The sequence below is a fragment of the Vulpes lagopus genome, chromosome 11 (genome assembly GCF_018345385.1).
Source record: "Vulpes lagopus strain Blue_001 chromosome 11, ASM1834538v1, whole genome shotgun sequence".
NCBI classification, from domain to species: domain Eukaryota; kingdom Metazoa; phylum Chordata; class Mammalia; order Carnivora; family Canidae; genus Vulpes; species Vulpes lagopus.
The window spans coordinates 39,447,573-39,474,077 of NC_054834.1; the positions used below are offsets into that span (position 1 = coordinate 39,447,573).

Here is a 26,505-nt window from a genome sequence, read left to right on the forward strand (position 1 = left end):
GCGCCTGCCTTTGGCCCAGAGTGTGATCCTGGAGACCCGGGATCGAATCCCACATCGGGCTCCCAGTGTATGGAGCCTGCTTCTCCCTCTGCCTGTGTCTCTGCCTCTCTCTCTCTCTCTCTCTGTGTGTGTGTGTGTGACTATCATAAATAAATAAAAATTTTAAAAAAATAAAAAAATAAAAAAAAGAAAAGAGAAAGGATCCAAATAAGTAAAATCACAAATGAGGAAGGAGAAATAACAAGCAACACCACAGAAATACAACCAATTATAAGAGAATATTATGAAAAAAACTATATGCCAACAAAAAGGACAACCCGGTAGAAATGGAGAAATTCCTAGAAACATATAAACTATCGAAACGGAAACAGGAAGAAATAGAAAACTTAAACAGACCAACAACCAGCTAAGAAATTGAATCCATAATCAGAAATATCCCATCAAACAAAAGTACAGGACCATATGGTATCACAGGCGAATTCTATCAAACATTTAAAGAAAAGTTAATACCTATTCTCAAATTATTCCAAAAAATAGAAAAGAAAGGAGAACTTCCAAATTCATTCTATGAGGCCAGAGCCTGATAGGGGCACCCTATTCAGAAAGGAGTCTCAAGGAAAATCCAAGACAACAAAAGAGACAAAAGCTGCAGAAGAAATTTTAGTTTCTAACATCTGCAGCTAAAGCAGATATTAAACACAGCATAAGTCCTAGCCAAATAAAAATAAAACCAAACACCAGGAGCCTTTAGCCTTTAAACATAAAACCAAACACCAAGATTTACTACAGTTCCTAAGTTAATATTATTGATTTTCAAAATTTGTCATAGGAATACACTATATCATTAGGAGTTGTGCCAAGTATATGTGTGTGTACTTTTTATTTAACAAGTAAATCAATAAATTGAGTTGTTTACTTTGGCCAGCTGCAAAGGGCTAGTGGGCAAGCTCTCCAGCCAGTACCTTGGCACGCCACTGGCTCCACGGCCCTTTTCTGCTCATCTCACTGTAGGTGGTGATAACATGATCAGCAAAAAAGGATCAGGAGGTTCAGGGAAAGGAAGCATGACAATTCCCCATATAATCAGAGAAGAGAAGGGAAGGGTGTTAATTTATCTTCACCTGGGATGTTGGCCTTCAGATCATTTCAGCAGGAACTTAATGCAAAACACAACAAAAAGGAGAGACTTAGTGGGGATATAACTACTCAAAGTAAAAGGTTGATTTTTCTCCTACATAGGGTTGCCAGTGCTCTTGATATGGAAGAAATATTGACTGAATCGGTAATTAAATTGGATGGTATTAGACAAAAGATATCACAAGTACCCCCAGGAGCTCTCAGGAGAAGACATGCGTCAAATCCATAGAGACATTACTACAGGACTGCAGGAATATGTGGAGGCTGTCTCCTATCAGCACTTCATCAAAACATGGCCACTTATCAGTATGGATGAAATTAAATGGTTGTTATTTACAACAGAAGAATATGAAAAGAAAATAAGACCCCCCTCCTCTGATGCAGAGGGGAAGCACTTGGGAACATGAAGACTGAAAATCACACTGGTTGATTACCTTCTGTCATTCCCAGAGGGTGTTCTGAGAATGGCTATTTTAACTGGAGAGTTGATGGAGATGTGTGTGAACAATATGGGGAATGGGACATTGGCACCCCCTTTGAAGTGAGCCCATTTTTATGTCAAGTTTATCATGGGTATAATGGTTTTTCATTCATTGGATATTGTGATATTTCTAAGAAGTTGTATACTTTGAAACACAGTTTGGCCAAAGCAGAGAATGCTTGTGATGCCTTGAAAGTCAGAGGTTCTGAAATTTCAAAAATAAATCGGCAGATGTCTTTTCAGTTAAAACAGAAATGATTGGGACACCTGGGTGGCTCAGTGATTGAGCGACTGCCTTTGACTCAGGTTGTGATCCCAGGATCCAGGATAGAGTCCTGCATCAGGCTCCCCACAAGGAGCCTACTTCTCCCTCAGCCTATGTCTGTCGCCCTCTCTTTGTGTCTCTCATGAATAAATAACTTAAATCTTAAAAAAAAAAAAAAAGAAAAAACACAGAAAGGACCAATCAAGAACACCTTACTCAGTTATTTTATTGAATACCATATTCAGTTATTCTTTTGAGAGACCATTTTGTGAGACTTTTAAAGTATTTCTAGTATTTCATTGGACTTTATTGTGACTTTTGCATAGAAATGTTTTCAGTTTTACTTGTTTTAAAATGTATACAAGCTGTACATAAAATTATTGAAACAAGTCATTTCTTACATCTTACTTAACAAAGTTTGCATACAAATGTTTGCATATATGCCAATTTGAATTTTTTGCTGGGTAAACTTCCATCATTTATCTTTGAATTGAGAACATGCTTGAGTGCATTTTCTGCTATACCTATTTTAATGTACATTGTGTGATTTTTGGACTGGTAATATTTAATGGAAACCATGTATTATTTAAATTGGTGATTTTGTTCTTATGCATGTTGTCTTGACTTTCATGTTTAAATTTCTTGGTAATATTTTGCCAAGCCTCCAAAATAAGTTTATCCCATAGAACGAGAATTAAAAATTATTTTCAGTATACTTAATTTTATGAGGTATTATCATGAGAATTCATTAAATATTCTGGCCAATTTTTAGGTCATATTTAATCCATTTAAAGCAGCCTTCCAAAAAATTGTTGGATACCCAGATTTTAGTTTTTAAATTTAATGTTTATCCTTTATCACAGAAAGTCTGATAGTGAATTAGAGCTAACATTATAATATTTTCACTGGTGTTTTAGTTCAGTCGTATACCTGTACATATATCTGAAAAGTTTTAGTAATGATTATTAGTTGTTCTTTTGTTGTCATTATGGTACATTAGGATGTTTCTTATAGATGCATTTATAAGAAATTACATTTAAATAATTACAATGAAGTCTTAAATTTTTCAAATACTTAGTTAATTCAAACTTTTATAGTTGTCCAGTTGTGTTATTTGATAGTATAAAAAGTTGCCAAAGAAAATTTATCATATACAATTCAGCAATAAGACAATTGCCAACAGTCAGGAATAGCAATGGTAGTCTCTAATTATGTTTAGAATTGGAATTTACATACTAAAATTATAGATTATTCCCTGTGGTGTGAAACTGACTTGAGCATGACACTATTGGCTGACAACCAGACATTTCAATTGGGTTTGTGAATTTTGAGCATCTAAGATACTGGATTTTAGTTTTGGAAAGATTAGCTGCTCTGTTTCCAAGGACTTGATTCTTTGAAAGTGAAATTTCCCCAAAAAAATCATGTGAAGGAAAATAAAATGTAGACATGCCTAATAAATTAGGTTGGTTGGTTTATTTTGGTGGTAGTAAGGTTTTTTTTTTTGTTTGTTTGTTTCCCTATTCGAAGACATACTGCTAAACTATAGTCTAATTACATAAATTTGTTTCTTCTGTCACTTGAAGTTAAATTTATAATGTTAAAAGTAAAATAATAAATACATTGGTGAATGTCATAGATGCTTAAAACTGAAGTCTTTAAACTCTTTAAAAAACAATTACATTAATTGATAATTCAATGCATGAATTAATGGGTTATTTTCTTTTAAACTATAGAATTCTGATAACCTTCTTACAAATATACAACTTCCCTTACAGAGGCAGTAGTTTACAATACTAGTTTGTGATATTTTTAAGTAATTTACTTTCTCCTGAAAATGTGTTGGTTAATCATGGATTACATTTGGCCTTATTTTACAGATCTTAAGGGAACTTTTTCTTTTCTTTTCTTTTCTTTTTTCTTTTCTTTTCTTTTCTTTTCTTTTCTTTTCTTTTCTTTTCTTTTCTTTTCTTTTCTTTTCTTTTCTTTTTTTTTTCCTTTTAGAAATAAGAGAAGGGGCAGAGGGTGAAGGAGAGAAAGAACCTTAAGCAGGCTCTATGCTCTGCTTGGAGCCCAAGGTGGGACTCAATCTCACAACTCTAAACTCATGACCTAAGCCTAAATCAAAAGTCTTGTGCTTAATTGACTGAACCACCTAGACACCTCTTAAAGGGACTTTTTCTTAACCAAAGTAAGTAACTAGCCAGATAATATTGTCTTTGCTAAAAGCCAAATGTTTGGGGATGCCTGGGTAGCTCAGTGGTTGAGCATTTGCCTTTGGCTCAGGGCATGATCCTGGAGTCCTAATCGAGTCCCACATCAGGCTCCCCTCAGGGAGCCTGCTTCTCCTTCTGCCTATGTCTCTGCCTCTCTCTCTCTCTCTCTCTCTGTCTCTCTCATGAATAAGTAAATAAAATCTTTAAAAAAAATGTTTGTGTTGCCCTAGACTCATATGTTAAAAACTAATGCCCCATGTAATGATATTTGGAGGTGGGACTTTGAGAAGTCATGAGGGTGGAAATCTCATGGATGGGATTTGTGTACTTCTAAAAGAAATTCCAGAGAGCTCCCTTGCTTCTTCTGCCATGTGGGGATACAGCAAGAATACAGCCATTTATGAACCGGAGTGTGGCCCTCACCATACACTGACTCTATGGGCAACTTGATTTTTGACTTCCAGTCTCCAATACTATAAGATATAATTGTTGTTATTTAATCCATACAGTCTATGGTATTTTGTTATGGTAACACACATGGACTAAAACAGATATTGGTTCTAAGAAGTGGAATACTTCTGTAAACAATAACTAGAGATCAAGAGGCAGTTTTGGATCTAGAGAAAGGATAGAACCTAGAAGAGTTTCGTAGTTATGCTAGAAAAAACCTATATTGCCATGGACCTACACCTTTAAAGGCAATCCTGGTGACAGCTTCTCCAAGCCTCAAACGTGGAGAATATTTATGTAATCCTGAATAGAGTATTGGTACAAATAAGAGCAGTAAAGGCCATTCCAGTGAAGTCTCAGACGAAAATGTTGAACATATTATTGGAAAGTGAAGGCAAGGCAAACTTTGTCATAGAGCATCAGAGACTTTATTTGTGTTTGCCTTTTATTGCTTTGTGGAAGGTAGAACTTGTGGGTAATTAGGTTGGCTATTTGAAGCTATTTTTAAGCAAAATGTTGAAGGTTGGCTTGTTTCCTTCTGATTGCTTATAGTAACTATGCAAAGAGAGAGAGAAGTAACTTAAGGATGGCATTGTTAAGAAAAAAAGGAAGTAGAACTTAAAATTGGGGGAAATTCTCAATCTATCAATATTGCAAAATATGAGAACACTAAGGGTGTGGCCAGTTGACCATTTGATAAGAAGATTTGTACTCATACAAAGTCAGCCATCTCAATGGAAACTAGGAGCTATTGTTTAAGACCATGGAAGAATGATGCCAAACGCATTTCAGAGATCATCAGGGCTGCCTCACCGATCACAGGCCCAGAATGCAAGGGCCTGGGAAACAATGCAGTTTCAAAGGAGGAGCCATGCTTCTGAGATCCAGCAGCACATTTCCCTGCACAATGCCAGTTGCCACTTATCTTTGAATGCTCCCTTCACTCTCTGGCACCAGGCTCCTCCACTGTCCCAGGTATGGTTTTGGTAGGCCCTAGTGCAGTAATGGCCTCCCCTCAGGAGTGCACAGCAAGCAATTCAGCATCATCCTTCAGCCACAGTCATCACCAGAGAGCAGAGTGTAAAAGCCCAAGGCTCATGTCTGCCTCCACCTGGATTTCAAAAGATGAGGCCACCTGTCAGACTGGGGAGACCAGGCAGAAAGCCATGATAGGGCTGTCCCCCTGAGGCGTGGGAGTGACCCTGCAACCCCAGAGGGCCATGAAGACAGAGCATTGAGCCAAAGAGAGTCACTTTTGAGATTTGAGGTTCATTATTTTCCCCATTAGATTTGAGACTTACCTTTACCTTTACCTCTTTCTTCTTTCTTATTTCTCCCTTTTGGGATGGAAATGTTTCTCTTATGTATGTCCTACCATTGTATTTTGGAAGCATGTAATGTATTTGGCTTTACAAGATTCACATCTGAAAAGCAATTTTTTTTTTTTTTTTTTTTTTTGCCTCAGGATGAGTCATATATATAGTCTTGCCTGTGTCTGATTTTGATGAAATTTCATACTTTGAGTTGCTGTTGAAGTGACTTAAGACCTTTGGGGCTGTTCAGATGGAATAAATTTATTTTGCATGTGACAAGAACATGAATTTTGGAGACCAGGGCAGAATTCTGGAGACTGTGACCCCTCAAAATTCATATGTTGAAACCTAATCCCCAGTGTGATGGTATTTGGAGGTAGGATTCTTGGGAAGTGATCAGATCATGACAGCAGAATCTTCATAAAGGCAATTAGTGCTCTTATAAAAGACCCCAGAGAACTCTCTTGCCCTTCTGCCACCTGAAGATACCTGGAGAAGAAGGCCATTTCTGAACCAGAAAGCAGACCCTTCCTGGATACGAATATTTTTTTTTTTTTCCCCCTGGATAAGAATCTGCCTGCATCTTCATCTTGGACTTTCCGCCTTCAGAATTGTAAGATATAAGTGTTTGCTGTTTAAGCCACCCAATAGATAATATTTTTCTTACAGCATCCCTAATAGACTTACACTATCACTCATTCTTCTCATCAGTTCACTTAAAAGCAACACAGAACATCAGTACTTCCTCCTTCTCCACCACAGTCCCAAAGCATAAACCTATTCTACCTTTATTTTCTATTAAGAAAATACAACAAAAATAAATAATTGCATGTAAAAAATTTTATAAATACAAAATATGGCACTTAAAAACATAACCAAATTAGCATTTAACCTGTAATCAACTTAACCAATTTTTAGATCTTTACTTTTTCCATCAGAATATTTTTGCTTCTTTTCATTTTCTTTCATTGTTTCTGTTTCTGACTCTCTCTCCCTCTCTCACTTTGAATTTCCTTCTCTCTCCAGTTATCTTCATTCATTATTTACTGGAAAAAAATGATAAGACAATAAGAAACTGTACACTTAAAAATCTGTGATTGTGGTTTTATTGTACAAGTTTATACCAATCTTTTGTTTTTATAGGTGGATTGCTTTATTTATTTAGGTGTTTAGGCAAAAACATAAGTAAGAAAGAGATTGTTGCTGTAAAGGGAGTAATGAGGAATATATTCTATCTGGAAAAAATCTGTATCAAGTTTCCTGACTAAGAAATTTCACAAAATTTGGGATCCCTGGGTGGCGCAGCGGTTTGGCGCCTGCCTTTGGCCCAGGGCGCGATCCTGGAGACCCGGGATCGAATCCCACATCGGGCTCCCGGTGCATGGAGCCTGCTTCTCCCTCCGCCTGTGTCTCTGCCTCTCTCTCTCTCTCTCTCTGTGACTATCATAAAAAAAAAAAAAAAAAAAAAAAGTGTGTTTAAAAAAAAAAAAGAAATTTCACAAAATTTAATAATAAATGAATAGTCTCTGGGTTATATTGAGAAAAACTCATTTCAGAGTTACCAGAATTACCTTTTGACCACAAAATGTTAGGAAAAAAGTTATAAATCATAGAAGTCAGCATTATTGGATCTGTAAGAAATTGTATTAAATCAAGGTTATATATATTAAACATAAAGTATATCCATAACTTATTTATTACAAACCATACATTTCTATTTGTTCACATCAGTGAAATATAGATGAGATGGTGAAATGAATTAATTATGAATTACTTCCTATTGAATGAATGCTAATGTTATAGTTATTGATTTTTTTCCATGATTTTTCCCCTCAAAATCTAGAGAAAATGTCCTTCAATTTCACTTTAGCCTTGTTATTACAGTCTGTGAATGTATATTTGCATTATTGGGTATTCCAGTCAATTAGACCCTTTATAAGTATACTCTGAATATGTATTTTGTAACCTTTAGCTCTGAAGACCTATTTTTTTTTTTTCTTTTAAAGTAAAGCTTGGGACTCCTGTTTTGCTCAGTCGGTTGAGTGTCTGACTCTTGATTTTAGCTCAAGTCATGATCTCAGAGTGGTGGGATTCAGCCTTGTGTTGGGCTCCACACTCAGTGCAGAGTCCACTTACTCCTCTCCCTCAAAGATCACAGGATGTAGAAAGAAAAATCACACTATGTGAAATCTAATACCTTCATTTGTCAATCATTTCTGTAGAACATAAAATTATATGGCTCAACATTTCCAGTCTTCCTAAACTGTGTTTAAATCCTGATACCACACTGTATTAAAAATGCTCCTTGGAGTAAGCTATCACAAGCTATTTAAGTTTCCAATACATCACATGGCTTGTAGAAGAGCCCCATAGGCTGCTGTGAGAATTAAATTAGGTAATTCATATACAGCTCCTTACACTTACAATAACAAAATACAAATAATGCTAACCACTGTTACTTATATTTAGGTCATTATTTTTATTATGCCTTTGCTGTTACTTGTCTTTTATCTCTGACATTGGAAAAAAAATAGTACTATATTAACTTAAAAATACCTCAGAATTGGGAGACCTAGGTCACACAGTTAAACATCTTACTCTTGGTCTCAGCTCAGATCTTGATCTCAGGGTCATGAATTCAAGCCTCACATTGAAAAAAGCCCTTACTGAAAACTAACTAACTAACTAACTAACTAACTAACTAACTAACTTCTCTATTTGGCCAGAGAATGGTGTAAGGAGGAAACTGCCTAGAAAGGACTTTCAGACCTGTCTGCCCTTGAAAAACATGATATTTAAATCCATATTTCAAATAAGAAATTTTATTTAATGTCACAAAAACACCATTTTTATTTTTCAATATCAACTTCCTGTTGGTCTACTGTAAGTGAAACTTTGGAAACTTGGATTTATCTATAAATTATAGGATGTTAGGCCCTCCTCTTTAACTTAGAATGACTATATTAACATGATTAATATTGTAATGCCTTAGGCAAACATCATCACTCTCTTCTTTTCCATTGACTCTAAAATTTATTGATCCACAGTGACCAAAACTGACTACACATTATTACTTTCTTTGTAATATTTTCCACTAGGATGGAAACCATATTGAGTAACCTTCCATACTTATAAACTTCTCAAACCCATACCAAGTGTAAATGGCTAATTAATTCCATAAAACATAACAATGTGTTTTACAACCAGAGGACAACTCTAACACTGAATAAAAATCATGAGGAAAATATAGAATAATTCACACAATCAAGAAATACCTGAGTCAAAACACATGTAAATTAGCTTATAAATAGGCTCACACAAATAAACACTTCTTTTACTTAGTAGACAGCTTAATTTAAGTCTATACTTCTATTTCAAAATCATATTCTATCACAAATATGAGTTGCAAATACTCCAATAAACTTGCCCTAGGAATTTTGAGATATTCTATTGTACTCTGATTTGAATGAAAAAAATTTCATGTAAAACCAAGCAAAAGCTTATGATGGATTAACTGACCTTTAAACCACACATACATAAGCTTTTAGTTAAAATGATTCTCAACCTGGAATATCATCCTGGGTATGTATGAATATTCATTTTCACAGATAATAAGGATTCAAATCTTCAATGTAAATTCAGATCAGATAATTCAGATCTGATGCATGTAAGCTGAATTTATTAGGTAATTACATTTTCATTCAGTTATATACTTTAGTGAAAACATCTAATTATGCTTTTATAGCATCAATATGGTTTGGTCATTTATACATTTTTTCACTATATGTATATGATATACATACTAATATCTATATTACACATTATATTCACATCTAGTAGATATATGTATAGGTAAATATAGAAATAAAATATATAGCATCATTACATATCTATATTTACCTTAAACATTAATATACATATCTGTATTATATATAAATTAAAACATGTAATTGATGTCTGACATATATATATATATAGAGAGAGAGAGAGAGAGAGAGAGAGAGACAAAGACAGAGGTAGAGTATTTAATATTGTTTAAGGTAAAGATAGTTCAGATAAACTCTATTTCCACCCTTACTGCATTAGGTGGTTATAATTTAAAATAGACTTTGGGGATCCCTGGGTGGCTCAGCGGTCTAGCACCTGCTTTTGGCCCAGGGTGTGATCCTGGAGACCCAGGATCGAGTCTCGCGTTGGGCTCCTGCATGGAGCCTGCTTCTTCCTCTGCCTGTGTCTCTGCCTCTCTCCCTCCCCCCTGCCCCCGTCTCTCATGAATAAATAAAATCTTAAAAAATAATAATAATAAAATAAAAATAAAATAAGTAAAATAGACTTTTTTAAACTTACACTTTTTACAAATTAATCATTTAACCTAAAATTAATTTCTTTGGAAAATTAATTATTACTATTGCTTTAAGAAATAGTTGGAGAATCATTGTAAGAACTTAAAGAGGTATCAATAATTTCTTCCCCCAAAAAAAGAAATAAAACATTTTATGGGCAAAAATCAATACTACTTCCAAGGTCTAGATTATTTCCATGCTCTATAAACTCTGAGCATACCATAATAGAGAAGATTAATAAAAGTTTTTTTTTTTTTTTAAGTTTTTAATTAGTCTACTTTTCATAAAACATCATAAGCAAAATTAAGCAATATACAGTAAACTCTGAATCAGCATTTATAAAGTAATGGACAGAAAAAATGTATTAATATGCAAGATAAAATCCTATTAACCACTTTAAACAGTTAAGGGATAACTATATGAGGTTTAGATTGAATTTATAAAAGAATATGCCCAGAGGGAAATCATATAAAAGTTATAAGAGATAAAATATCTGAAAAAATAAAATTACAGCTTGACATCTTATTTGTATTATCATATAAACATTTAAAATTAAGTATCCAAATAATAGTGTGAAGAAATAACTACCCTTACATTACTCTAGTTCTAAATTATTACATGTTTTTTAGACAATTGTCAATGTTTGTCAAAAGTCTTCAACTAATCTGATACTGTAATTCTATTCTTAGAATATATTTCAAAGGCATAATTTAAGAGAAATGTTGAAATGTACATATGAAGATGATACTGCAGTATTAATCATATATGTAAATATATAATACCTAAATTTCTAATAATTATATGATGTTGATCACAATGATGATAGCAGCTAACATTTATTATATACTTATTATAGACTAGCAATAAATATTTTCTCATGTAAGCATAATAGCCTCATTTCATGCAGTTATTTTAAAGAATCTGAGAGAGGTGCTTGGGTGGCCCGGTTGGTTGAAAGTCTGACCCTTGATCTGGGGTCAGGTCATGATCTTGGGGTGGTGGGATCAAGCCCCAAATCAGGCTCTGTGCTCAGCAGGGAGTCTGCTTCTTTCCCTCTCCCTTTCCTTCTACCCATCACCCTGCTCACACTTTCTTTCCCTCGCTCTCTAAAATTAATAAATAAATCTTTAAATAAGAACCTGAAAATCAGAAAGCTAAAATAATTTGCTATGTAATATATAATAGAAAAGCCACAAGTATGTAATTTAACCCCAAATTTCTTTATCTCTCATTAGCCATTTTTATTTCATCAAAACAAAATACTAATTAATACATTGATTAGATACTTTCTGATAATTATATGTGATATCATACAATGCAACCTTTAAGGTAAAGATGACTGAATAATAATTTGAGAAAATTCTGGTAGTATATCATTCTTAAAACTTACAAAAAATCTTGAATGTATTGCATAACTTTGTATAATCTGTTTTTTAATTTATGGCAACATTATAATGCATATATGTCCATTTTGTGTGTATGTGTATGCAGGTAGAGAGAGAGAATTTTCAGTGAATTGAAATCAGCACATCTCTGCTCTTTGTGGAACTTACATTCTTATGGGGAAAGTAGACATTTATAGAAACTAATATATTTAGTATATTCATTTTTACATTCAGTTAAGTGACTTAGTTGTATAAGTGACAGAAATAAAACAAAATAATGAGAAAAGAGTGTCCTAGGGAGCTGGCATTTATGTAGAGTGGTCACTAAAGAAAGACCTTTTGGATAGCAGCTGCTCAGGATGATTATGGTGGTCTAGGTGAAAATGGTAGTCAGAAAAAGCCTTTGTGATAAAGGGTGATTTTGTGAATTTGAATAAGTGAAATAATGTCATAAGATTATTTGGGGAAGATCATCCCAGGAAGAAGAAATAAGTTCAGAGGCTCTGTGATTGAAGTCTGATTGATATGTTCAAACACTGACAAGAGGCAATAGCACCTGGAGGGTAGGCAATGGAAGAACAAAACAGAAGCTCTACATAGAGTTAGGCCATGTAGGGCTTTGTGGGTCATTTGTGTGAATGTAGAATCTACTTTGAAATAAGATGCCTTTGATGGGTCTTGAGCAAAAAGTGTGATGTTCTGTGATATATATATTTATATATATCAGATTTTTTTTGAATCTTAAATTATTATTATTTCTTCCTGTCGCTTACACCCAATGTGGGGGCAGAGAAGAGGAGGGAAGAGGAGAGGGCAGAATCGCTTCTCCCCCTAAGGCACTGAGTGGAGAAGCCACAAGGGGAGAGGGGGAGGTCACATTGTCCTCACTCTGTGGGGCTAGGTCCCTGGTCTCCCCAGCCCCAGGCTCCCCCAGCCCCTGAAATGCTAAGATGAGGCCCAGAGCAACCGGACCTTCCCCAAACCCAATATATTATCTTATTTTTTAAATAGATACAGGGACTTTTTCTATATATAATATATATATAGTCTTGGTTCTCAATATTTAAATCAATCATGATATTAATTAGTTTGTACCAAAAACCATCTAATATTCATGCTAAAGTATTTTATGAAATAAAATTACATAAACTTTGAAAGTAGAATCAACTTTACTAATTTCACAGATGAACTCAGATTTGTGAGTAAACAGAATAAATTGTATCTCTTTAATTAGTTTTTCCCACTTTACAAGTTATGTGTATCTGGTTGTAAATCCCCCCTTAGCATTATAAATACACTATGAATACTCATCGATACAGCTTCAGACTATAAATATGAAATGCCTTATATCTAAAATTATTATGACTCAAACATGAAGAAACATGGATTGAGACATGAGAAACAGAACAATTTCAATAATCTGTCTTTTTTTTTAAGTTTTACTTTTTACCATCAACAGTGAATTACTCACTTAGTATTTTCTTTTTCAGTATGGATTTTTGTTGTTGTTTTTGAGGGTCATTAATTAATATATTTCTTCATATTTTTTATGTTTACTCAATAAGGTTTAAGTTTTGGGGCACCTGGGTGGCTCAATCTGTTAAGCATCTAACTCTTGGTTTTCACTCAGCTCACAACCTCAGAGTCATGGAATCAAGCCCCACATGGGGCTCTGCATCAGTGAGGAGGCTACTGGAGATCCTCTCTTCCTTTCCATATCCCTCTACTCTTCTCTCCACTTGTACTCCCCCTCTCCCTCAAATAAAATAAATAAATCTTTTTAAAAACTTAAAAAAAATAAGTTTTAAAATAAGACTTTCTTTCTTAGAGAAGTTTCAGTTTTAGAGATAAATTGAGTGGTAAGTTCAGAGAGTTTTCAGGGACTCCTAACCCCCTACACATAGTTTCTCCTATTAATGGTTTCTTGCATTAGTATCATATACTTGTAATATACATATTACAGTTGATAAGCCAATATAGATACATTGTTTTAACCAAAGTCTATAAGTTTCATTAAGGTACTCTTTTTTTGTTGTATCTTCTGTGTGTTTTGAAAATACATAATGGCATGTATACAGTATTTCAGTACCATACTGAATAGTTTCACTAAAAATATCTTTGCTCCACCTATTCATCCCTCTCTTTTTCTCTTTTTTTCTGTCTCTTCTCTGTTCGCACAACCACTAATCTTTTTTTTAAGTCACTGATCTTTTTACTGTCATCATAATTTTGCCTTTTCCAGAAGATCATAGAGTTAGAATCATATAGTGTGAGTTTTATCTAGTTGGCTTCTTTCACTTAGTAATATGTGCTGAAGTTCCTTCATTTCTTTTCATGGCTTAATAGCTCATTTCTTTTTTTTTTTAATCACTAAATAATATCTCATTATATGGATGTACCACAGTGTGTTTATCCATTTACCTACTGACGGGCATAGTGATTGCTTGCAGGGTTTTGTACAAGATTTGTGTATATTAAGTTTTCAACTCCTTTGAGTAAATGCCAGGGAATGCAATTGCTTAATAATTTTTTAAGATGATACTTGGTTTTGTAAGAAACAACCAAATTGTCTTCCATATTGATCACACCATTTACATTCCTACCAGCAATTAATGAGAGCTCCTTTTTCTCCACATCATCTTCACTGACTTGTGTAATATTAAATTAAACACTAACAAGTGTTTTAACTTAAATTAGCTATTCTGGCTGATGTATACTGGTTGCTCATTGTTGTTTTAATATAACGTTATCGAGTGACATATTATTTATCATATTTTTAAAAGCCTACTTTAGTGATTTAGACCTCCACCAGAATGTCCCTATTCATTCTTGTAGGGAGAAGAAGTTATCAAGAAACAAGAAAATAATTAGGGTAAGGTGATGCTAGAGCTTCTACTGTAGCATAATATCTAACCCTTTATACTATGTGATGTAACCTAAATAGTGACAAGTCCTATAAAGAAAGTATGTCTGGGATAAAGAAAAAAGGAAAATGGATCTGTGGGTGAGTCTTTAGTTCAAAAGAAAGAGACTGTGATAGTGATACGGACTAGAGTGTTAGTTGTAGAGCTGATAAATAATGTTTATAATTTGAAAGATTGGCTTAGTATGTGGTATGATAAAGAGATAAATAAAGAACTAATCTCAGGTTTTTGGCCTGAGCACATGGATACATAGTGTTGCTCTTTCCTGAGGTGGGAAAGACGATATAAGGATGGCCTAAAGCTGAAAGCAAGAATTTTTTTTTTTTTTTAGATTTTTTATTTTTTTGCAATATGTTAAGGTTTTGTAAAGACTGAAAATTCAGTATAAAGTAACAAAAAATACTCATAAATGTAATCATTATTTCTCATTTTTCTCATACAATCCACCACTATTACTAGAGTAACAGGACTAGAACACAGTTTTACTGTAGAAATTCTAATTATTTAACTGCTTAGAAAGAACAGAGGGACCAAGGAATTTAAAACTGTTTCCTTGTCTACTTATTCACATTCGTTGCCAAGAGTGGTTTAATATCCAGATGCTTGAAAAGAGAAAAAAGAAAAAGAAAAAAAATTCTCCAGTATATCTGAGACCTGACGATGCAGCAACATATTTTCATCTTTGCATTTCATACTAGTCTCTTATAAAGCCTCATTCACACTGTTTAAAAATAGATATCTCTTCAGTTAAAACTTTTGCTGTACTGTATTTAGCATAGTTACATATTTTCTGCCCACATTTAATTCCACTCTGTCTCTAATTTACATTTTAACAAGATCATTCCGGCAATTGCTGCTGGATAATACATTGGAGTTCCAAGAGTGAAGAAGGCATAGACTCACACCTGAGGCTGTTGGAGTGGTTGAGAGGGAAATATCAGAAAATAGTTCAATTTAATGATGACACTGCAGAGGTGGAGAATTTCAATACAGTTAGTGATCATTTGGGTGTGGGTGGTAAAGACAGAAAGGAATTAAGGATGGATGACTCCATATTTTTGAACTCGAAAAACAGAATAGATGAGAGAAAACTTTATAGATACATTAAATTTAAAGACTATCTACAAATGGAACTTAATTGCTCATTTGGCATTTCACATTTCAAAGGACACTGAAAGGGGATTTGAAAAGAAAACAGCAAACATCTTGAATCTTGATTGGCTTGAAAAGTATTTTTATGGATTATTTCTTTCTATTTTCATTTATTTCTGTAAATGTCTTTTGGAAGAAATAAACATGTTTCATAGGTATCTGTATTATTCATAGCTTTTGGATTTCTTAAAAATTTCTTTATTGAGAGATTTTAATATTATATGCATTCTTTTTTGCCATTGTAACAGATTTTACTTATTTTTACTTTTAAATTAGCTTATATTCATTTTATATGTGTGAAAGGATAATCAATTTTGTCTTTAAAATGATTGTTACTTGTGTGAGAACTCAATTAATGATATAGATTTTAATGGATCATTGTCTTATAAATATTGGGACATCTACAAGCTATATCACATATCCAGCTGGTATTCTGGTGATAAGACCTGATGAGTTTTACAGATAATTTAAGTGGTCACATATAAATTCAAATGAACTTGTTTCAGAGGCAGGCATTTCTGATGTGTCTATATAAAAATTACAGATTAGTAATGTTTTAAAGAAATGTAACTTTAAATATATACTGAAATACATACAGCATAGATATATATTGGAAAAGCTGCAATAATGAATTAGTGATATGTATCTTAATTTCCTTCATTTTTAATTGTTTGATTAATAGAAAAAATGATGAAGAATATTATTTTCTTCTTTATTATTCCAAATGTAATTCCTAGCCACATGCCATTTTCTGAATGAATATTGCTTTAAATCAACTTTGCTAAGAAAAATGCTATATTTAAAGCATACTTTTAAATGGAGAATATATATAAACACACACATATATTCATATATATATGTAAATTCTAGAGCATTTGGGATAAATATATCCCACAGTATGTATAACATTTCAATTTTGTATATTATGCTGTTATATTATTAGTAATAATATAGTCACTTTTCTCAAGTGTGTAGTTTCTGTTGGACAGTTTCAAATGACTTTTATTCTTTCCTTCTCCCTGAGAAAAGCAACCCGGAAAGGAGATAAGCATAATGCCCAATTTATTTAGATTCCTTCTGAGTATTCTCAGTAGGCTTCACATTTTTCCAGGCCTACATTTTCCTTCCAAGGTCGGGCTCTACTGAAAGACTTATGTTTCCAGCCAAGATGGAATAACAGGGACTGCATTTACTTTTCCTACAACAAATCAATGACCCCCAACTTTCATTTCAAGAAACCAGAAAAAGAATAGCAAATGAAACTTGAAGTAAGCAGATGAAAGGAAATAATAAAGATCAGAGTTGATTTCTCCACTTGTTTATTTTATTTATTTATACATTTGGTATTTATTCACGAGTTTACCTTGGTATTTATTTTAATTTATTTTTTATTTTTAAAAAAAATTTTTATTTATTTTATTTTTATTTATTTTATTATTTTATTTTATTTTTCTACCTTGGTATTCTTAAAGTCATAACAATTAAATGGTTGTCCAGTGCAACCATATAAATGGTGATCTTTGCTTTCTTCTTCAGAGAATATCGACTGAAGAGTTTTACTGTATGTGAATGAAACTTTCTCTCAGAGATATAACTATGAAATGTCTATAAGTCACTATTAAAAACTGCCCAATGCCTTTTTATATTCTATGCAATAGATGTACAAACATTATAGGTAAAACTTTTTTAGCAGTAACATATACAGTGGTGAAAGATGGGAAACAACTTCTTTGGAATCTTGTGACTTAATTTTCACATAACTGTGGCTTTATTGTTACCTTGTAAATTACTAAGACATAATGTGTAGTTCAACACATTTCAATTTTGGTTTTTTTCCCCATAAGAAATAAACTTAGTAGCTTTATTTTCCATCAATTGCACTAAATATAATTAGTCTTAAATAATATAATTGCAAAGCTTTCTTTTCAATCAGACCTTTATAAACTTGCACCAAAAAGTGCCTGTGATTCTGTGTACAATATCTAAAGTGTCATTATGACCTAAAAGCTTTGTGCCTTTTATGTACTTTAGCCTGAAACATTTACTGCTACTATTACATTTTGCAATTACAGTGAAGTGAGGCAGAAAATAGCAGTTCAAAAAATGTATTCAAGTAATGAAGTTTGAACCATTAGTTTCAAGGCTGTTGTTATTTTAGTAAATATTTAATCTTCCTAGCAGCATGGGTTCCTAATTGATCTTTAAGTATTATTGTTCCTGGACATTTCTAATCGACTTCTAATTGCTATATTAAAGCAGTTAGCAAATAAAGTGTAATGGATGGTGGAGACTTTTACAGTACAGTAAATCAACAGAATATCATAAAATTTAGAATTCATTTTTATCATTTAGATTTGAAATGGAATACACTAACATTCACATATATGCTCATTTGTCTTATTTTGAAGAGTTCTACCAATCTAAAGAGAAGTGTGGGTAATATGTTCCATTTATGTCAAATTAAATGTCACATGTCTAGTAAATTTTAAGGTGATTTAAAATCTCTTAATAGCTCTTTATCTGTATCTATGTGATAGCAGGGAAGCACTTTATGAGGAATTTTTTGAGCATTTCATAATATGCAAAATACTGTAAACTAGAGAAATATAACACAAAGTCTTCCAGGTATTGCTTATAATAGTCACATGGACACATGGAGGTGACTCTTATGTTAAGATCCATTTCTACTTTTCTCTACCCACTTTCCTGTTATTAGTAGTTTAACCATCTGTTACTTTCCACTGTATGCAGTGGTTATAGTTACTAACACTCTTAAAACATGATACCATCTTCCAGAGAGTTTCTAACTATTGTGGTATTATAGAATTTTTTATTTGGTTTATCCTGGGTACAGTTTTTTCATTTTTTGTTTCTTTAATAAATAAACACGTTATAGACATGTCAATTATAGCGATACCTCTGTCTTTTTTTAATGCAGTTATCAGAAAGGAAGTGTTTTGTTTTGTTTTTCCTAGGGTTATAATTTGTAAATATAGAGTGGCCAGAACCTAGTTTGATCCCATATATAAAATACCACTTGAGAACAAGCATAATACAGAAAGAAAAAGATCTGAGGTCACAAGTTAGAGATAAAAGGTCCTGGTGATTTGGTTTGAGCTCTTGTATTCAGCTCTACTCTACTTCCCAGTTTCATGAATGAATTCCTGTGTCGGCTTATTTTTTAAAGATAATTTGGGTTGTATTTTTGTCACATAAACCAGGAAGACTATTTAATGAAATAAATAAATTGACAATGGTGCTAGATTGTTGGCAGTGACTCATGTAATTTTCTAAAGTACATTGTGTTGGGAGTAGGAAGGCAGAAGACTGTTTTCCTAGTTGGAAAGTTAGAAATCCTAATTAAGCAATAACAAAATATGTGGCTATTGAAAACTTTGTTGTTTCTTCTTGCTTAGATCACACAATTATTAATACTAAAGGCTGTGATGATACCAGAGAAAATATCAAAATGTCAGGGGAACTCCATAAGAAACATAAAAAAGAGACTAACAATTGTCCTGGCACATTTGAAAGGAGAAACAGATTCTGCCCTTTAAAAGAAGACTTTATGCCTTAAGTTAGTGAACCACGGTGTTTGAGAGAGAGGCTCATGTACCTTCTAGGGTTGAAAAGTGTAATTAAAAAAAAAAAAAGTGGAATTCTCTTTTCCAAATTCAAAATTATAAAAGTAAGGGAGCTAGAAACAATAGGCAATGTGACTAAGATCCATTTTAGCTATTTTTCTCAGCCAATGCAAAACTCCACCGTAAAGAGTGAGTCACCGATCTGTATTCTATGTCTATGAATTTGCTTTTTTTCAGATCTTCCTGTAAGCGAGATTATATGGTATTTGTCCTTGTCTGATGAAATGAGTGAGGTGGGGTCCAGAGGTACCAACTTCCAGTTATAAGATAAATAAGTTTTGGGATGTATGTACAACATGGTGATTACATTTAACAATACTGTATTGTATATTTGAAAGTTCTAGTAGGTACTAACAGTTCTCTTCACGAGAAAAAAAAAGTAACTATGTGAGGTGATGGCGTCAACTAAACTTATTGTGGTAAGTAGTAAAAACATATATGTGTGTGTGTATAAAATATATATGTATATATATATGTATATATATATCATGTTATACATCTAAAACTAATACAATGTTCTATGTCAATGATCTCAATGAAACAAACAAACAAAGAGTAAACCATTAGGATGCAACTAGGAGGAAGAGGAAAACTATCTTATTTTTTTAATGAAATGGCCAAAAATGACATTGTCCAAGATTGCAGTCACTTAGCTTCAGGCAAGGAAAGTGAGTGGAACATCGATATCCATTATTTAAGGACAAAAATCCTAAAGATAGGTCTTACTTAAAGATAACGAAACCAGGGGCACCTGGTTGGCTCAGCAGTTGAGCATCTGCCTCTGGCTGAGGTTGTGATCCCGGGGTCCTGGGATCGAGTCCCGCATCAGGCTCCCTGTGAGGAGCCTGCTTCTCCCTCTTCCTACCTCCGCCTCTCTCTGTGTGTCTCATGAATAAATAAATAAAATCTTTAAAAAAAATAACAAAACTGAAGTTTTGACTCCTAACAACACATGGATTGGAAAGACATAAACATTGACTAGATGACTGCTGAAGTGTTTTAGGTGGTCGCAATCTGTCCAACACAGGCTGGCCTGGTGAGTGGTTGTGTTTGAAAATAAGGCAATACAGAGGAAAAGGAGAGGAGAGTGAACGCGTAAGAGTGCTGATGTCATCCTCAGAGCTCTGGCAGCCAGCTCTGCTCCCGAGTCCCAATCACAGACACACAGTAACCCAGCCCCTGCCTCCCCAGTGCACACTATGCTGAGTTCAGCTGATAGCATTTGAAACAAAAAACATCTAATACATGCTTGTCCTGGCAACTACCTGACTATCTATGTATCTCTATTGATTTTTTTCAGACTTTCCACCCTTGAATAGTTGAAAATTAGAGGAACATTTAATGTTTGAACATGGTGGAATAATAGAAGTTCAAAGATAAACTATTTGATTGACATTGAGCATGGAAGGAAGGCGCATATTTTAGAGATTGTTTTCATTGCTTCTTGAAGTAAAAGAATCTCTAATTCCAACAGTACTTCTTAAATTAAGTAATTTTTTAAAATGAGTTCCATGTTTCCAAGATTTAAAATAGTAATTTGGTATGTAAGATTACTCCCCTATGACTTTATTTGTCTCTTGACATATTTAATAAAATCTAAAAAAATGTGAGTATATTTTAAACTGTTGTATCACATTGTTATTTAATGTCACTAACTGAAGAATTAATTATCTTTTATTTTGACATAACACACAATAGTGGTAATACTTATAATACATATGACTTTTTTCAGAAAAAAGGGTTTTAATGTTTGATTTTCTTTGTAATTAACCTTCATAACTTTATTTTATTTTTTTTTAATTTTTATTTATTTATTTATGATAGTCGCACAGAGAGAGAGAGAGAGAAAGTCAGAAACACAGGCAGAGGGAGAAGCAGGCTCCATGCACCGGGAGCCCGACGTGGGATTCGATCCCGGGTCTCCAGGATCGCACCCTGGGCCAAAGGCAGGCGCTAAACCGCTGCGCCACCCAGGGATCCCCAACCTTCATAACTTTAATATGGATATGTAAAAGTGCTTGTAAAAAGACTGAATTATTCTCTATTAAGTTAAGAATTGCTTTTGGTTTTACCAGTGACTGATAATTTTTATTGATTTTTACTTGCACTAATAATTGTCAGCAAATCGTGCGATTAAAACTATTAGAATTCACTTTAAAAGTGTAGACAATTAGAAATTAGATAACAGTTGTTTTCTCATTTCATTTGAGGTCACTAAATATCTGAATTTGGTTGTATCCCACTATTTTCTCCTCTGAAATTTTGAATAGTAGTTAATTGCTACTGCCCTCTCCATTTTAGATTTATATTTTGTCATAAAAATAGAAAATCAAAAATTTCTGGAAACATAATACTACTTGAATAAAAATTCTTCTTTGTGATAAATTAACTATTTCAATAGATTTTTACTAAACTTCAGTTGAGACTCTTTGCCAGGTTGGGAATTCATTGTTATATTAAGCTAAAGTAGTTTATGTTCAATTTGGGGAACCTCTGAATACCATAAATCTGGAATGATGAGATGGTCATACCCATTGACTAGTGGAGTCAAGATAAATCTAGTTTCCATTGAAATTGCTTATTAAATCTGGTCAATTTCTAAGAGGTAATTTATTTCCTCATTATAGTGGTGATGAGAGTAGTAGCTACAGAACTGTTTAATTATGAAAAAAAATACATACTGAATAACTGGCTAATTAAAGTCACTAAACTTCTTGATGTTTTTCCTAATTAAGCCTGAGGGAAATGGAGGGGTATTTCCAATTATCATAAACCTTGTAAATACACTGATTGCTGCAATCTGAAGTTGGTCTTTACATTTAAAGATTTGGAAGTCATGGTGCATGGAGAAAGAAATAGCCTAATCTGATCCTTTATTTTTATATAAAAATATGCTAATAAATTTGCCTCTAAAATATGTAAATTTGGGAGGACAAAATATTAAGAAGGAAAGGATGATTTCATAGTAAGACCCATGACAAAATATATGACTCTTTAAATTGACAATATCTAATACAGGATATGGTAAAAAATTGTTTTCACTATTTCATAGAGGAAGAAATATAAATTTGATCTTTGAAATAACCAGTACAGGGGAAATTTTCCAAAATAGGAAGAAAAAAAATCATGGTCTTAATAAAAATATCCATTAATTGTACTCAATTACAGTTAATTAAAAAGTGATAGGTGGTAGACCATTCAGTTGGGAAACTAAAAAAAAAAATAAATTTACTAAAAATGTAAATGAAAATTTTCTTTAGTGAAAAATTTCATGGTGGAAATATGGGAGATTACAGTTTAAATACTTTGATTAATGAATATTTACACAGGCATATCTTGTTTTATTCCTTTGCTTTATTGTGCCTCATAGAAACTGTATTTTTTACAAAATTTTTAAATAAATATTTTATTTATTCAAAACCACTGAGCCAACTGGGCTGCCCCATTTTTTACAAATTGAAACCTTATGGTATCCCTGTACCTAACAAGTCTGACAGCGCCATTTTTACAACAGAATTTACTTGCTTTGTGTCTCTGTGTTGCATTTTACTAATTCTTTCAATATTTTAAGTGTTTTTATTATTATTTGTTATGGTGATCTGTGATCAATGATCTTTGATGTTACCATTGCAGTTGTTTTCGGGCACCACAAACCATGCATGCCCAGATAAGACAGGGAATTTATTGGAAGGCATGTAACAGTAAAAAACAGGCCAAAAGTTAAGCCTCCTGGGCCAAATAGCCACATTGTGAATATAAAGGAAAAATTCTTAAAAGAAATTAAAAATGCTACTTCACATGAGTGATAAAAAAGCAAAACAGACTTATTTCTGAGATGGTGAAATTCTTACTGGTCTAGATAGAATTTCAAACCAGCCATATAATCCCCTTAAGCCAAAGCCTAATCTACAGCTAGTCTTTAACTGTTTTCAGTCATATGAAGGCTGAGAAAGATAAGGAGCCCGTAGAAGAAAAGTCTGAAGCTTGCAGAGGTTGGTTCATGAGGTTTAAGGAAAGATGCCATCTCCATAACATAAAAGTGCTAGGTGAAACATCAAGTACTAACTTAGATGCTGCAGCAAGTTATCCAAAAGGTAAGATAACTAATGAAGGTGCCTACACTAAACAACAGATTTCAAAGTAGACAAAACAGCCTTATATTGGAAGATGCCAACTAGGACTTTCAAAGCTTCAAAGGGCAGGCTTGCTTTTGTCAGGGACTAATGCAGCTGGTGACTTTAACTTGAAGCCAGTGTTCATTTACCATTCTGAAAATCTTGGGGCCCTTAAAAATTATGGTAGATCTACTCTGTCCTCTATAAGTGGAACAACAAAGCCTGGATCACAGCACATCTGTTTACAACATGGTTTGTTGAATAGTTTAGGCCTACTATTGAAACCTACTGCTCAGAAAAAAAAGATTATTTTCAAAATATGACTGTCCATTAACAATGAACCCAGTCACCCAAAGTGTGATGAAGATACACGATGATATGTTGTTTTCATGTCTGCTAACACAGCATCCATTCTGCAGCCCGTGGATCAAGGAATCATTTCAACTTTAAAGTCATATTATTTAAAAAATATATATTTGGTAAGACTATAGCTGCCATAAAAAATGATTTCTCTGATAGATCTTGGCAAAGTAAACTGAAAACCTTCTGGTAACGAGTCACTATCCTAAGCCATTAAGAACACTCATGATTTGTGGGAAGAAGTCAAAATAGCAACATTAACAGCAGTCTAGAAGAAGAGTCCAACCCTCATGAATGATTTTGAGGGATTTGAGATGCCAATGGAGGGAGTAACTGCAGATGAGGCGGAAATAGTAAGACAACTAGAATTAGAAGTGGAACCTGAAGATGTGACTAAATTGCTGCAATCTCATGATTAAAATTTTTAACAGATGAAGGATTCTTCTCAGAGATGAGCAAAAAAAGTAGTTTCTTGAGATGCAATCTACGCTGGTGAAGCTTCTGTGAAGATTGTTGAAATGTCAAGGAAGGATTTAGAATATTACATTAACTTAGTTGATAATCAGTGACATGTTTCAAGAGGAGGGACTCCAATATTGAAAGAAGTTCTACTATATGCATAATGCTGTTACACAGCATTGTACACTACAGAGAAATCATCCATGAAAGGGAGAATCAAAATGGCAAACTTTATTGTTGTATATTTTAAGAAATTGCACAGCCACCCCAACATTCAGCAATCATCAACACTCTGGTTAAGCTGCAGTCGTTGATATGGAAACAGGACCTTCCACCAGCAAAAAGATTATGACTGACTGAAGACTTAGATGATGGTTAGCATTTTTTTGACAATACAATATTATGTAACTAAGGTATATGCATTTTTTAGACATAATGCTATTGCATAATTAATAAACTACTTATAAACATAATTTTTACATGTGCTGAGGAGCCGAAAAATTATTTGACTCATTTTATTACAATATTCTCTTTATTGCTCAGCGATGTTAGCTAAATCTGTTACTTTGGAGAATTGATTATAAAATGATAAGTCTCATGGAGAGCAATAAGAAGATAGTTGCATGATTCTTATCAAGAAGCGTTAGACTAAACAAAATTTGAAACAAAACTGACCAGAGTTTAAATGATACCTTTGCCATTTAGTAACTATAAAGGACTCAAATTCCTTTATAATAACAACATGAATAATGTAGGATTGTGTGAAATAATGCTTGAAAAAATCATTTAGCATGCATGTACATCCACATGCTCAGTTGATGCAATCTGTGGATTAAGAGCCAGTCCAGTTATGGTCATCAGTAATGGTGTGGGGAGTAAAAGAAAGATGGCTCTTGATAATTGTTAGGAGAGTTTTAGTTGGGTTAGTAGATGGGAGATTGTGCTTTTCTGAAGATATAGAAGACAGAAAAAGGTACTGGTTTGAGGGGGGAAAACAAAGGTGCCGCTTTGGATATGTTGAGTTTGATGTGACAGCAGGATAATGTTCCAAAGTAACTTCAGAAGGACTTGATGAGGGGCAAAGAGACCTATGTTGGATCAAGATTAAAGAATGGGAAGATGAAACAAGTGATGGAAAGGGTGAAGACACTGAATGACTCACCATGAAGTAGCATGTTGACTAAATGAATATAATGTTCCAATTTCTACAAAAGAGAATGTAAGTACTCAAATAGCCCTAACTTGTAGTCACTTTTGTTAGTGCATATGTAATAATATTAAAGTAGGAAAATATATTCAACAGAGATTTAGCCACTCATATCAATTTGATCCACTTAAATAGAAAAATAAAAAATTGGGTTCATAACATATTGTTTCCATTAGTGGAAAGGTGGTAATACCCAAAACATAAATAAGTTTGATATCTTAACATATGGCTTTTTAAAAAATGATTGATAATATATTTCTCTTAGGTGATACTATAAATAAAATAAAATACATTGTAATTTAATAATGTGATACTGTATCACATAGATTTTTACTTGAAAAATGAGGCTTTTGGCCTACCACAATTACATAAGAGCATGAATATTTCCACTGCTAAATTTCTTCTATCTCTTGTGTGCTTACTTCTCATTTATTATAGAATATTTCTTGGTATGTAAACTAGTATTTAATGAAAATAAATCATGGAGTAAGTGAAAATGAAATTAAAATTGTTTTGTTGATGTGATAATCCAAATTAATCTATTCTAGAATATTTTTATCATCATTTTCATCCATTAAAAAATATCTACTATTGAGTCTTCCCGCCACTAGGGATTATAACAGGATCTAAATTATAATTAAAATAATCAAAAAAACAGGGGTCCCTGGGAGGTGTGGTCAGTTAACCATTCAAATCTTGATTTCAGCTCAAGTTATGATCTTGGGATGGTGGAATGGAGCCCTGTGTTGGGCTCTGTTCTCAGCATGGAATCTGTTTAAGTTTCTCTCTCCCTCTCTCTTCCCTTCCCACTGATCTGTCTCTCAGTCTCTCTTTCAAATAAATGAATAAATCTTTTAAAAAATAATCAAAGAAAAAAAATCAGAGAGTTCACCAATAAAAGGAAGTAAACCAACTCTGTTGAAGCACAATTATACCCATTGATTAGTCAGTTAGATCTAATCATAAACATAGCTACTGTCTCAAATGTAAATAATTTATTACTTAACATTTTTGATTGAAGTAGATCAGATTAAGAATTACATCACCGGCACTC

At 33.3% G+C, this 26,505-nt stretch overlaps 1 pseudogene; it reads left to right on the top strand.

The window, feature by feature from the left end:
- The first annotated feature begins 1,022 nt into the window (after nucleotides 1-1,022).
- Nucleotides 1,023-26,505, top strand: part of LOC121471532 — a 131,471-nt pseudogene continuing 105,988 nt past the window's right edge.